Source organism: Leopardus geoffroyi, chromosome C1 (genome assembly GCF_018350155.1).
Source record: "Leopardus geoffroyi isolate Oge1 chromosome C1, O.geoffroyi_Oge1_pat1.0, whole genome shotgun sequence".
Lineage (NCBI taxonomy): Eukaryota > Metazoa > Chordata > Mammalia > Carnivora > Felidae > Leopardus > Leopardus geoffroyi.
Genome location: NC_059328.1, coordinates 159,170,414 through 159,186,324, shown reverse-complemented (window position 1 = coordinate 159,186,324; position 15,911 = coordinate 159,170,414). Strand labels below are relative to the sequence as shown.

General features: G+C 37.9%; 1 protein-coding gene across 2 annotated transcripts in view; it reads right to left on the bottom strand.

The window, feature by feature from the left end:
- The window catches only part of MYO3B (myosin IIIB), a 490,117-nt gene extending 483,241 nt beyond the window's left edge, over window positions 1-6,876 (bottom strand). For both annotated transcript variants that reach the window (XM_045480150.1, XM_045480152.1), the window contains exon 1: window positions 6,621-6,876. The gene's annotated coding sequence lies outside the window, so the exon portion shown is untranslated. The remainder of the gene's footprint in view (window positions 1-6,620) is intronic.
- Window positions 6,877-15,911: the final 9,035 nt, after the last annotated feature.

The window sequence follows — 15,911 nt, the reverse complement described above, 5'->3', positions numbered from 1 at the left end:
AATGGGGGAACAAAATCCTTCTTTTGGGTAAAAAATTTCAAGAAGATAAAACAAAGAGGCACAAACATATTTTCAAGACATAGTTTTTTATTGTAATGGGAATTCCTGTCAAAAGTTAGGATGCAGTGAACCCCTGTTTCATTCCCTCTCCTATACTTCTCCACTTGGCCTGGGATATCCTAACCAAAATCCTCTTTAAAGCCTTCAGCATCTCCATTCTCTAGTCCCATTCTTAGCACATGTATCTCCCCTCTAGGAACAAGCTTAGGCAGGGGTCTCAATCAGCACATGCAAAACTACATATGTCTCAAAGGCCCATCTGTAGGCAGAACAAGAAAGCCTCTCATTTCTCAATGACTATGGCTGTCAAGCTGCAGTATGCATATGGACTAGTTAGAGAACTTGTTAAAAATGCATATTTTGGGTAACTTCTTCTAGAGTCACTAAGTCTGGGTGCATTTTTGAATAGTCATTCTAGGTAATTCTGATTCAGGTATAAAAAGGACACATTTGAAAGACGGTTTGAGGGCTACATTAGTATCATAAGTCTTAGAGAACCAGCATCAACTCCAAAGAGAAATAAAGGGTCATTTCCCTCCACTTCTCTAGACCAAAAAGGAATCATCCCCAGGATCTAGACCTCAAGAAAGTCACCTGGTTCAATTGTCCCACTCCAAGATGGTGCTTTGGGAGTCTATGTTACCCATAACAGCGGCTGCCTTCTCCTAAAGATCTTGAGGGGGCAGGATTCCATAGCCTCCCATGCAAAGCCATTCCAGTGTCTAATTGCCCTTCAGTTAAGAAGTTCTTCCTTACATTTAATCAATTCTTTGCAAGTCCTTGCAAGACTCATCAACTCTTGCTCTATTCTCTGTGTAGATGGAAAAAAACACGTTATTGTGCAATTTCTATCCATTCATTGAATCACAGAGTATTGGAGACAAAAGGGATTTCAGATATAAACTGGCACTGTGGTTTTATTTGACCTATGAAGGTGCTTGTCCAAAGACACACATAGATTCAGGAGATTATTTAGTTTCCAGTGCCTGCAAAACATCTGAGGGAAGCTGTCCAGGAGGTGGTTAACTATACTAGTCTTCCATCCTGTGCACTTTCTATTCTACTGTGTTGCCTTAATTTGGGGGTAGGGATGGGAGCAATCCTTTAGCCTTCTCCATTTCAGAATATACATATGAACCTCTTCATCATTCCTCCAAAGAGATGTGTTTTCCATTATCGTAATCATTTAGCTGCTTGTCATCAGATTTTCCTTTGCTCCAAATAGGGTTGCAGATATAGCAAATAAAAATTCAGGATGCCTAGTTAAATTTGAATTTCAGATAAACGACTAATATTTTTTAGTAAGTGTCTCCATGCAATATTTGGGACATGCTTATACTAACAACAAAAATTATTTATCTGAACTTCAAATTTAACAGGGATTTGTATATTTAATCTGGCAACTGTCATTCCAAACATTCTAGAAGTGTAGCAATTAAAACTAGAGACAGAACTTTCACATCTTCAGCAATTCCTCATACTCACTATGAACACCCTCAGTCTCATGGTCTTTATGTTTGAAGCTCCCTCTGCTAGAATGTTCTGCCCCAAAATATCTGTGTAGCTTGATCCCTTACTTCAGGTCACTTTCAGATTTCTATTTATCAAAGAGGTGTTCCTGACCATCTTACAGAAATCTCACCGTTACTTCCAACCTTCTCACTCTGATTTATTTTTCTGTCATCACTTATTAACACCTGGCAAAGTATATGTTCACCTACTTATATAATTTCCATCTCTTCCCTTAAAGTAAGACATAAACTCCATGACAGAAGGCACTTGGCTCTACTCATTGCTATATTCCTATCATGTAGAACAGGGCCTAGCATACAATAGGCCATATATTAGTTACTTAATGCTGCATTAAATGACCCAAAAGTGAGTGACTTAAACAATAATCATTTATATCTCTTACTGTTCCTGTGCTCAGGAATTCAGGATACTGGGCTAAATGGTTATAGCCAAGAGTTTCTCATGAGGTTGTGATCAGATGTCAGCCAGAGCCACAGACATCTGAGGACTTGTTTGGGGTTAGAGGATCCACTTCCAAGGTGGCTCACTCATGTAGCTAGACAATGATCCTGGCTGTTGGCAGGAGAGCTTTGTTCTCTCCATTCCCCTTCACAGAGCTGTTATGAGGTTGACTTCAAAGTCATACGCTGTCACTTCCTCCATATTCTATTGGTCACATAGGCCAGTACTGACTCCATGTGGGAGGAGACCTATATTAGTTTTCCATTGGTGCATAGCAGATTATCACAAAATCAGCAGCTTAATATCACACAAATTTATTATCTCATGGTTCTGTAAGTTAAAAGCTTGGGAAGGTATTTCTAGGCTTTCTGCTCAGGATCTCACAAGGCTGAAACCAGAAACATAGACTCACAAACAGAAGGCAAGTACTAAAATTATAAACCTAAATCTCAACACCTTAATAATTACCTTAAATATAAGTGGTCTAAATACGTATATCAGAATGATTTTTTAAGTGCCCCAATTACACGCTATACCCAAGAAACTTACTTCAAATGTAATGATATAGACAAATTGGAGGCAAAAAGATGGAACAAAATATACTGTGTACACATTTTCAAAACAGAAAAAAACCTAAGTGGCATTATTAATTATATTATTACAAAGTAGACTTCAGAACAAAGAAAGTGATTAGGCATAAAGAGGGTCATTCTATTATAATACAGTGAGCATTTCACCAAGAAGACATAACAATTCTAAATGTGTATGCACCAAATAGCAGAGCTTCAAACATGAAGAAAAAACTAACAGAACTGAAAGGAGAAATATATGAATCCACAGTTATAGCTGGAGACTTCACACTCCTCACTCAGCTATTGACTGAAACAGAACACAGAAAATCAGCAAGATTATAAAATTGCTGATTTGAATAGTCACCATCAGCCAAATTATCTAATTGGCATTCATAAAATACTTCATCCAACAATAGCAGAATAGGTATTCAAGTGTCCATAGAACATTCACTAAGGTAGACCATATCCTTGGTCATAAAATAAACTTTAACAAATTTAAAAGAATTTAAGTCATATAATATATGTTCTTTGACCATAATGGAATTAAACTGGAAGTCAATAACTGGAAGAAAAACCCAGAAAATCTCCAAACATTAAATGCCTATATTAGAAAGGAAAAAGATCTCAAACCAATTATCTAAGCTTCCACCTTAATAAACTAAACATAAATAAATAAAATCAAATAAACCTAAATAAAGCAGAAGGAAGGAAATAATAAAGATCACAGCAGGAATTAATGAAATTGAAAGCAGGAAAAAAGAATAGGGAAAATCGACATAACCAAAAGCTAGTTCTTTGGAAATAACGATAAAATTGATAAGCATCTTGTCAGACTGAAAAGAAAAACTATAAAAGACACAAATTCCCAATACTGGGAATGAAAGAGAGGACACTACTGTAGATTCAAAATGCATTAATAGGATAAGTAAACACTATGAACGTCTCAATGCTTATAAATGCAAAAATTACATAAAATGAAGTAATTCTCTAAAAACCTCAAACTACCAAAACTCCCCCTAAATGAAATAAGCAACCTAAGTAGTCTTACAACAATTAAACAAATTAAATCCATGGTTAAGGCTAGGTGAAAAAGGAATTTCCAGGCCCAGATTGTTTCACTGCTAAATTCCATCTAACATTTAAAGAAGAAATAATACAAGTTCTACATGCCTTTCCAGAAAACAAAAGAGGAGGGAACACCTCCCAACACTATCATACCAAACCTTGATAAAGACAGCGCAAGAAAACTAAAAATATCTCTCATAAACATAGATACAAGTCTTCAATGACATATTAGCTAATCCAATCCAGCATAGGTATTAAAAAACAGTACACCCCCACCAAGCGGGGTTTATCCTAGAAACGCAAGGCTGGCTTCAATAATCAAAAATCAGTCAATGTAATCCATCTTATCAACAATCTGAAGATAGTATCAATTGATGGAGAAAAAGAATTTGACAAAATTTAACATCTATTTATAATTAAAGCTTTCAGCAAACCAGAAAGAAAAAGAAACTTCTATTAAAGGAAATCTACAAAAAACCTAGGACTAGCATCAAACTTACTTAGTAGGTGAAAGACTTAATACCCTCTCCCTCAGATTGAGAACAAGGGGAGGACGTCTGCTGTCACAATTCCTATTCAATACCATACTCCACATCCTAGCTACTGCAACGAGGCAATAAAAAGTAATAAAAGGTATACAAATTAGAAAGGAAAAAACTGCCCCCATTCACAGGTGACATGATTGTCCTCACGGAAGATCCCTAGAAAGCTATGCAAAGCTCCTAGAACTAATAAATGAATTTGATAAGATCATAAGATACAAAGCCAACACACAAAAGTAGTTTCTTTATAGTAGTAGTGACGTTGGAAACTAAAATTTTTTAAAAACACCGCTTACAAAATGAAGTCTCAGGTATAATTCTAATCTTCAGCCTTAGAATGTTTTTCAAAATCCTGCTGTACTAGGGCATTTAAAAGCGCTAAACTGAAGTTCAAAAACAGACAAAAGCTATGGTACCAGAAGACAGAAACGTCATGGGAAGGAGAAAGGATGTAGGATTTGGGGTAGAACATAAGGGGACTTCTGATTTCTCTGGTACTATTCCATGTCTTGCCTTGGGTGATGATATGTTTCTTTTGTGATCATTCACTAGAGTAGACAGCTATGAATTGTGTATTTTTCTGTTTTCTGACTGTATGTTCTCCATCAAAATTTTTAAAAATAATAGTGACAAGCATAAAAGGAAAATATAGAGTGCTATCATGTCTTGAAACATTGTAAAACTGCATTTTGAAACTGCATTTGGCATTAACCAACTAAATGTTAGCAGAATGATTTGAGAAATGTTTATTTAACTTCATATAAAATATTTTTGTTTCATAAAATTTGTATCATCCTCATCCATATTTTCCTCACATTATTACCTATCAATGCCAGTAACTGTTGTTACAATGGCTAACACCAATCATCCTTACAAAACTCAAGGATGCTTTCCTTTGTGGGATAGGTGGTCTTAAGGTCATAGAGTTGGGATAATCCCCCAACACACAAGGACCATCTTTCATTTATTTGTTTCCAGCATCCCCAATTCCTCTATTTCCCTCTCTTTCCTCCCCTTATTCCCAGATATAGGTAAGTAGAGAATGTCCTTGTGATTATCCTTGGATGTTACTTTATTATTTAAAATTATAAATCATAGAAAATTTTAGTTATTAGGATGAATAAACTCTAGAACTCTGAGGTATAGCATGGTGACTATAGCTAATAATACTGTATTATATACTTAAACTTTGTTAAGAGAGTAGATCTGAAATGTTCTCACCACACACACACATATACACATACACACACACACAAATGATAACTACGTGAGATGAGGAATAGATAATTAGCTTAATTGTGATAATCATTTCACAACGTATACATGTATCAAAGTATCACATTGTGCACCATAAATATATACAATTTTGTTAATTGTATTTCAATAAAACTGGAAGGATTATAGTTTTCTATGTGTGTAAAATTTTAATTTATATAAATGGCTTATACCATAGATATTTACTCGTTTTTTCCACCTGACACCATGGTTTTGAACAATTATCTCTCATGCTATGTGCACATCTAGCTCGTTATTTCTGACTGCTGCAGCATTCATTCACTGTGCATCTTCTACTTTTCTATCCATCTTTTTCTTCCGTGAGGAACAACAGAAAGTACTGCGCACCTCCTATCCATCTCCTGCACAAATGTTTCTCTGGAATATATATTGAGGGTTGGGATAGCTGGGTCACCAAGTATGTACATTAATCTTTGCTTGGTACCACAAAAATGCAGCTCTAAATAGTATCTCTTTATGCTTTCAGTTTGTATTTCCCTGTTAGTGAGGTAGAGCATTTCTTTCACAGATATTAGTCACTTAGATTACTGGTTCTGTGAACTGCCTATTCATACCCTGTGCCCATTTTTCTACTAGGTTTCCAAGTACTCTTTTAAAAAAAAAATTTTTTTTAACTTTTTTTATTTATTTTTGAGACAGAGAGAGACAGAGCATGAAGGGGGGAGGGGCAGAGAGAGAAGGAGACACAGAATCGGAAGCAGGCTCCAGGCTCTGAGCCATCAGCCCAGAGCCCGACGCAGGGCTCAAACTCACGGACCGCGAGATAGTGACCTGAGCCGAAGTCAGACGCTTAACCGACTGCGCCACCCAGGCACCCCTAGGTTTCCAAGTACTCTTTACTGATTTAAACAAGTCCTCCCAAAAGTGTAAAGTACAAAGTAAATAATTTGATGTCAAACATTAAACATTTTTCTTCCATGAATAACATTATGGGCAGAATGCAAAGTATACACAGATAACCAAATGTGGGAAGATATTTGCAGGATCTAAAGTATCATGGGGGTCTCCATTTTAACTTATTTAAGCCCCCCAATGATCATAGAAGTCAGTGCCCTTATAACTCCCATTTTAGAGATGAGAAAACTGAGGCCAGAGAGGCTAAATAACTCACCTACAATCCAATAGCTAATTAGAAGATTATCGGATTTTCAAGTCTATGCTCTGGGACGTCTGCTTTTCCTTTCCACAAGTAAGAAGCTTGAAAGTCATCACTCGAACCGAACAAGTAAAAAGCTGAACTGACTGAAAAACAACAAGTCTTCTTGGATAAGAGAGGGGAGGATACAGGGCAAACCGCCGCCCCCCAACACTTGAGAGGCAAATACAGGAAGGCGCAACTGACTAAAGCAGAGACTCAGGAGGAGAAAAGCCTGTGGGAACCCTTGAGGGGATAGAAAAGCTGAATTGGAATTGACAAATTGCTGGAGGCTCAGTGTGGACAAGTCTGAGAGTTAAAAACTCCAGGGGGACCTGGTCACGAGGGGCGCCCACAATATTATGAGATTTACCTCCAGCAGCTTGATGGTGTTCCCAAAGTAAGTATCAGAGAAAAATCCCTCCTATTTCTGGCAGGAGGAGCAGAAAAGAAACCTTTTGAAATGCATCAGAACACAGTGTTCTTAACAAGGCCTGCCCTAGGGTGACATTAATTAAGCCAAGCCTAACCAGCTGGGGTTATCAGAGCCTAATTGACCTGAGGAAGAGAAATACCAGCTGTAGCCATTTGTTCCACAAAAGAGAGAGAAAAAGACTGAGAAAACCTCTGAAGTTCAGTCCAGAGGCACAGGCTCACTAAAAGACTGAGACCTAATCATAAGATTGTAGAACACTTCCTCTCCCCCAACACCTTACCACCATGTTACTAAAGGCCTACTTACAACAGTTTCTTTTTCCCAGTACATCATGTCTGGCTATCAAGAAAAAATTAAAAGACATACCAAAAGGTAATAAGAAACACCTTAACAAGTTTAAAAGAACAGAAAGCAGACAATGTTTGCTCTTAGGCCACAGGGAATTAGAAATCAGTAACACAAAGATAACTGGAAAATCCCCAAATAATTAAACAACAAACTTCTTTTTTTTTTAATTTGAGAGAAGAGACAAAGGGGGGGGGCAAAGGGAGAGAAAGAGACAGAGAGAGAGAGAGAGAAGAAGAAGAAGAAGAAGAAGAAGAAGAAGAAGAAGAAGAAGAAGAAGAAGAAGAAGAAGAAGAAGAAGGAGGAGGAGGAGGAGGAGGAGGAGGAGGAGGAAAAGAAGAAGGAAAAGAAGGAGAAGAGGAGGAGGAGGAGGAGAGGAGAGAATCTTAAGCAGGTTCTGTGCTGAGCACAGAGCCTGGAGTGGGGCTCCATCCCATGACACTGGGATCATGACCTGAGCCAAAATCAAGAGTTAGACACTCAACCGACTGAGCCACCCAGACGCCTAAATAGCACATTTCTAAATCACACACAGGTCAAAAAAATCTAAAGAGAAATTTTAAAATATTTTGAACGAAATGAAAATAAAAACGCACCTTATCAAAATTTGTTAGATGCAGTGAAAGTAGTGCTTTAGAGGGAAATTTATAGCGTTGGATGAATCTATTAGAAAAGAAGAAAGATCTAAAATTAAAAATCTAAGTTTCCATCTTGAGAAACTGGAAAAAGAAGAGCAAATTAAACCCAAAGTAAGCAGAAGAAAGGTCTATGTTTTAACTAGTTTCCTTCTATTCCTTCTAGCACCAGTCCTCCAAATGCCTGCCTTCTCTCATATCTTTTCTTCCCTTTCCCCTTCATCAAGGTCCATACTCCTCAATAATATCAATGATCAGGGGCGTCTGGGTGGCTCAGTCAGTTAACCATCCAACTCTTGGTTTTGGCTCAGGTCATGACCTCATGGTTCATGGATTCGAGCCCCACATCAGGCTCCACACTAACAGACCAGAGCCTGCTTGGGATTCTCTCTCTCTCACTCTCTCTCTCTCTCTCTCCAAATAAAATAAACTTAAAAAATATAATATCAGGGACCCTGGGTGTCTGAGTCAGGTAAGCCTCTGACTTCGGCTCAGGTCACGATCTCACAGCTTATGGGCCCGAGCCCCTCATCGGGCTCTGTGCTGACAGCTCAGAGCCTGGAGCCTGCTTCAGATTCTGTGTCTCCCTCTCTCTTCTGCTCCTCCCCCACTTGTGCTACTTCTCTCTCTCAAAAAAAACGTTAAATTTTTTTAAAAATAATAAAATCAATGTCTCCAATCCTAGGAAGATTTTTTAGTTTTTTTTTCACTATATGACATTTATAATTTTCTTTTTATTGTACTAGCCAATTGTGGTTTATACTATAATTGCAGTGCTAATTACTTTTTTAAAAATTTTTTTAAATGTTTATTTTTGAAGGAGAGAGAGAGAGCGCTAGCACGGGAGGGGCAGAGAGAGAGAGAGACACAGAACCCAAAGCAGACTCCAGGCACCGAGCTGTCAGCACAGAGCCCGCTGCGGGGCTCGAACCCACAAACGGTGAGATCATGACCTGAGCTGAAGTCAGATGCTTAAGTGACTGAGCCACCCAGGTGCCCCTTTTTTTGTTTTGTTTTGTTTTGTTTTGTTTTGTTTTGTTGAGAGAGAGAGAGAGAGATTGAGGGCACAAGTGATCAAGGGGCAGAGAGAGAGAGAGAGAGAAGCAGGGCTCCCCTGAAGCAGGGCTCATTTTTACCTGATGTGTGGCTTGTGCTCACCCAAAGTGGGGCTCGTGCTCACTCACCTGAAGTGGGCCTCGAGTTCACCTGATGTGGGACTCGAACTCAGAAACTGTGAGATCATGTCCTGAGCTGAAGTCAGATGCTTAATGACTGAGTCACACAGGCACCCGATCATTCATTTGCTTGTTAAATCATCTTAGGGCAATCATTACAGGTACTGTTTTAGTTTTTTTATTGTAAAGATGTGCAAGATTATATGCTTCCGGGTCTTTGGATAGAAAAATACAAGAATATAGAGCCTACATAAACATGTGGATAGTGAGTTAAAAAAAACAAAAAAAGCCCATTATTAAACCTCTTGACTGATTAAGCTGTATACTATAAACCTATATATATGTGTGAACATATGCAATTATATCTTATTTATAGTATATCTTTCTATCCTTTCCAAAATAGTAAAATATATATAATGGTGGCAACAGAGTGTTATTGGAATTGCAAGCCAACCAGATCAAAAAGCAAGTAGAACTGAAACCAAGGTGAAAAGCACAACCTGCACACAATTAAAGGGGTATTGAGAAAGGCCCCAAATTTGTTGTCAGTCAACAGGTCAAAATCAAAGATATCACAGAGAGATTGTCTATACAGAATCATCTGCCTTTTCTTTTTAATTTTTTTAATGTTTATTTATTTATTTTGAGAGAGAGAGACAGCACGAGCAAGCAAGTATGAACAGGAGAGGGGCAGAGAGAGAAGGAGAGAGAGAATCTTAAGCAGGCTCCATGCTGTCAGTGTAGAGCCCCACAAGGGGCTCAATCTCACGAACCATGAGATCATGACCTATGCCAATATCAAGAATCAGAGGCTTAACCAACTGAGCCACCCAGTCGCCTCTCACCTACCTTTTTTAAAAAAAAGCTTTTAGGGACATCTGGGTGGCTCAGTCCATTAAGCGTCCAACTTTGGCTCTTGTCATGACCTCACCATTCATGAGTTTGAGCCCTGCACTGGGCTCTGTGCTGATGGCTCAGAGCCCGGGGCCTGCTTTTGATTCTGTGTCTCCCTCTCTCTGCTCCTCCCCCACTTGCACTCTGTCTCTCTCTCAAAAATAAATAAACATTAAAGAAATTTAAAAACAAAACTTTTTATTTTGAAATCATTACAGATTTACAGGAAGCTGTAGAGATAATACAGAGACAACCCCATTTCCTTCCCCCAATGTTTACATCTTATAACCCCATAGTCTGATATCAAAACTAAGACTCTAATATTGGTAAAATATGGGTGTGGTTCTTTCATCTTATCATGTGTGAATAGGTATAAACACTACTGCAATCAAATACAGAACCATCCCATCCCATCCCATCAAAATCTCCCTCCTGCGGGGCGCCAGGGTGGCTCAGTTGGTTGAACGTCTGACTTCGGCTCAGGTCGTGATCTCACAGTCCGTGAGTTCAAGCCCCTCGTTGGGTTCTGTGCTGACAGCTCAGAGCCTGGAGCCTGTTTCAGATTCTGTGTCTCCCTCTCTCTGACCCTCCCCCGTTCATGCTCTGTCTCTCTCCATCTCAAAAATAAATAAAACGTTAAAAAAAAATTTTTTTTTAATTCTCCCTCTTGCTACCCTTTATAGTTCAGTTTGCTTGTAAGGAAGGTAACAATAAGAAAGAGAATGAATTAAGAGCCCAGTCTGGGAGCACATTCATGGAGGTGGATGTGGAAGCAGTAAATGGAAGAAGACTATCAAGGAACTGTCACTAAGCCAGACTTTCTACTGCGTTAGGGATTCTTGGTTGGGGACCTGCAACCATTGCTCATGGCTCCTCTGAGAAGATGAAACTCTTAAGTAGAAAGAGAGTAACATTGCTTCTGCTACACTGCCCCCAGATTGTCAGCTTAACCTTCATCTCCTGCCCTGCATCTCCCCAGCCTGGCCGATTCACTCACTCTCTGACTTCTTATTCACCAAGAGCTGCACCGAATCCTCAAATCCCTCAGTCAGTGACGTTGGCCTGCTTAATCTAACAACCCCAGGTAACCATACCCCGCATTTACTGAGCCACCCAGGCACCCTTCCTCAGTAACTTTTAATAACCTCACTTTCCTCACCCCCGGTATCCAACAGACTGGGCTTTTGAGCACCTTTTCGTGGTCCCCTAGTTTTTCCTACATTTCTCTCTGACCCTGATTATTTCTCATGTGCACCATTGAAATAATAATTTCATTCTCCTTCACTCCATCAGTTCTTCTGCTTTTATATTTAAAGTAGGGTTTATGGGGCGCCTGGGTGGCGCAGTCGGTTAAGCGTCCGACTTCAGCCAGGTCACGATCTCGCGGTCTGTGAGTTCGAGCCCCGCGTCGGGCTCTGGGCTGATGGCTCAGAGCCTGGAGCCTGTTTCCGATTCTGTGTCTCCCTCTCTCTCTGCCCCTCCCCCGTTCATGCTCTGTCTCTCTCTGTCCCAAAAATAAATAAAAAAAAACGTTGAAAAAAAAAAGAAATGCCGGGCAATGGACATTTCACTCAATTCTCTGTATTTATCTGTTTCAGATTATTTGCAACAAGAACAAGTACTTTTACAAATGTTTTTCTCAATCACAAGAGTAATTAGTTGACAGGCTTACCCTTCCTTGCCCACCAATTCAGGGTCTTAATCTGACATGCTGACTCTATTGCACCCTGTAGGTGGAATTGGTAAGACGAATTATGGGATAGGTGAGGTATGGGAAGGGCACTTCAATATTAGGGTAAATTGAAAAAATCCCCTAACTTACCAGACTAAATAAGAGTGAGTTTACAAAACAGGTATGGGAAATGCCTGATGACATATATGAGAGGAGACCCACCTGCTAGCTACCATGCAGCATTTGTCTTATTTTCCTCTATAAAACCAAATTGATATCCTGAAGCATCAAAGAGAAGAAAAGACATAGAAGAACCAAGAGAATAATTTCCCTGACAGATTTGAAAGAGCCTGTTTATATCATCCTTTAGAGAAATAAAATTATGCATGACAAATTTTATCAGTAGCAGAGTTACTGCACAGTAATAATAACATAGATGAGAACCATAGGTTCTTATTTTATAAATAATTGTGGAAAATTACAGAGAAGTAATTTTTTTGAAGAAACTCTTCAAATAAACAAGAACATTTAGGAGAAATTGCTTGCCTATAATGTCCATTCCAGGCAAGCAACCAATCTGTGTATATCTGGGTCTCCAAGGTGATGGAATTATCTGTACATGATCATTCATCATGGATATCCCCTTTGGAAAAATTAAAGTGAAGAGTATTGATCTGAAGAAATGTAAAGGTCATTGAAAAAAAAAATAAGCTTAAAACAACCCAAATGTTATATAAGGAAAGAAAACCCTGAGGATAAAGTTACATAATTATGATTCTTTTAAAGAATCCAGATGATACAACTAGCTTGGAAACTTAGAAAATGTACTAGCAAATGGATGGCAAAAGAAATATAATCTAGTTTTTGAAGGCAACAAACTGGAGTATCTGAGTCAATATATGGGTCAATATAAACAACTAACATTGAAATAAAATATTTGACCTCAGATAGAAATTCTCAAACATTTTAGGCCCAAAGCATTTAGTTTTATTTCATCCAAATTTTCTCATTGACCTTTATTACTTGCTTATGTATATTTTACTTACCATAGTTATAATCCTTTCAGGTAAATATTTTACTTAACTTTGACATCTTCTGCTTTACATCTAAAGTCGGTAATCTCTGGGGGTTTTATTTTAATGATTACTTCTCTTTAGAACACTCAAATAACAGAAATATAAAGTGATTTTGTAAACATTTTAAGAATTAATATTTATTTTTTAAAAACCTGTTATAGAGGAAAATGCTAACTTTAGTTAAAATGTCTACATAGAAAAACATAAAATGTGAATATCTAAGTGACTATAATAAACACTTCCATTTGGAAAATAGAAAAATTAAAGAAATACAACAGTTATTGATTGACAGCAATTCTGAAATGTGCCTGGCAAGATATTTGAAGGCCCTTTATCTGATAGGTGTGTATTTCTTGATTAGGTCCAGATTCTACTTCTTGGGAGGATCTCCCTTGTGCATTGCTCTTTGTGGCCTATGGCTCCACGCTCTGGGAAGATGTTCCTTTTCCATTATACTACTTGTCTCCTTGGGAGCCGCACAGCTCTCTGACAGCCTACTTTTTTTTTCAATATATGCTTACCAAGTCATTTCAAGTTCTGAAGAGTCACAGACTTCTAATATCCTGATTCATAGTTTCTTTACTATAACTCTCTTGAAAATATAGTAAGACTTTTTTTTTCTATTGGTGTTCAGTCAGTTCCATGTTTCAAAAGCTCTAACAACAGCTCTTTTCTAGACATTCTTCTTAAATTTTCTCTGTATCATTGCTTTCTAGCTTCCAGGACTCTATTTCCACTTATTTGCAGGTAAATTAAGCTTATCAGACCTCAGTGTGAGAGCCACAATTTTAGTCTCTTTTCCACAAACATTTTGTCCAACTGAAGGGATATACTGCACGCCACACCCTTAGTTTGATCTTTACTCTGAAACAAGTACTTTCACAAAGTCTTTTCAGAGGTTTTAACAATGACATCAAGACCGTAATCTCATTTCATCTTTGCCAGAAGGCTGAGTTTAATGTTACTCAAAGCTTGTTCAGTTTTATCTTTTAGTAATTGTGGTTGAGAGAAGTTGCGCTTTCCAACTCTTCAACTCCCCAAATTTCTAGACTGTGTTGTTGTTTATTCCTGCTACAAAATAGTCAGTTCTTCTCTGAGTTCATCTTCTTTTGTAATACCTTGTGTAATGCAGCCAACAGCGGGCAACACATTCTGTTTTCCAACCCTCTCATTAGGTATCTTATCATCTTATAAATTATTGCAGACAACAGCTTAACAAATATTTTGTCCTTAGATAACATAGATCTCCCTTTCATCCTTCAATATCAGCTTTCTTGCTATCTACCTTCAACTCTTAAACCATTGACATATATTTTATTTTTTTGTTAAAAAAAATCCCATTCCTCATAGCAATTTCTCTTTCAGTAAGGATAATCCAGGTTATATTGCAATAACAAGCAACTACAAGAATCTCATCATATGAAAACATTAGGCTTATTTTAGTTCATGTTTGTTTTGCTTATCCAGCACAGAGTTGGCTTGTTTTCAAACTGGGACCCAGTAGCACTCTGGGACAGAGTAGCCACCACCCAGAGCATCTCCAGTTGCCATGACAGTGGGATAAACAACAGGATGAATCATTCACTGGCTTTTAAAGATTATAAAGGAAGCACACATCACTTCTAATCACATTACATTGGCCAAAGCAAATTATATGGCTATATCTAGTTCAAGGGGGTAGGAATTACAATCCTAACTAACATGAACCTGAAAGTAAACTAGAAAATACTAGGTGGACAGCATTAATGACTCCAATATATTTATTATTTTGCTTTTCACATTTAGGGGTAGCATCTATCTGGTACAGATTTTGGTATGGTGTGATGGGATCCAATGTAGCTACCAATATCATTGATTGAAAAGCCCATTCTCTCCCCCACTGTTATGCAGTGCTACTTTTGTTATAAATCAAGTGTTCATGTATGCACAACTCTGTTTCTGGGCTCTGTACTCTGTTCCTTTTGTTTATTTATCTATCCTTACCCCAACTGCACATTATCTTTTTTTGAGAGAGAGAAAGCACGCATGCATAAGCTGGGGAGGGGCAAAGGGAGAAGAAGAGAGAGAATCTTAAAGATTTTTTAAAATGTTTTTTATTTATTTTGAGAGAAGGGGGTGCAGAGAGGAGAGGGAGAGAATCCCAAGCAGGCTCTGCACTGTCAGCAGAGCAGCAGCCTTATGTGGGGTTTGAACTCACAACTTTAAGATCATGACCTGAGCCAAAATCAAGAGTTGGATGCTTAACCGACTGAGCCACCCAGGTGCCCCTCAATTACATATTATCTTAATTCCTTATTGAACTACTGTTAAGTCTTGATAACAAATAGAACAAGTCTTGTCCAGAACCTTGTTCTTCTGTAAGAATATCTTGGCTTAACTTGGACCTCTGAATTTCCATATAAAATTTAGAATCAACATATCTTTGAGTTTTGATTGCCTGGCAATGTAAGGAAAAAGAACATCTTGGAGTGCCTGGGTGGCTCAGTTGGTTGAACCTCTGACTTTGTCTCAGGTCATGATCTCCCGGTTCGTGAGTTCAAGCCCCACATCGGGCTCACTGCTGTCAGTGCCGAGCCTGCTTTGAATCCTCTGTCCCCTTCTCTCTCTGCCCCTCCCCTGCTTGTGCTGTCTCTCTCAAAAATAAATAAAACATTAAAAAATATAACATCTTAATGAGTCTACTAATTTATAACATGTAAGTCTGTTCAGATTTTTCTTATTATCTTTGATTTTTCACATTAATATAATTTTATCTAAAGAAGTCTTGCAAATCTCTTATTAGATTACCTTATAGGTATTTGATACTTGTATGCTTTTGTAGATAGTATGTTCTAAAATTTTATTTTTTGGTAAATAGAAATAATTGATTTTTGTATGTTGATTTTATTTCTAGTAACTATCTAAACTCTAACTGGAATAATTTATCTATAGATTCTTTTGGATTTTCTGTGTACACAATCACATCATTGTTGAATACTGACTTTATTTTTTTCCTCTTCAATCATTATTAGGATATTAGTACAATCTTGAACTA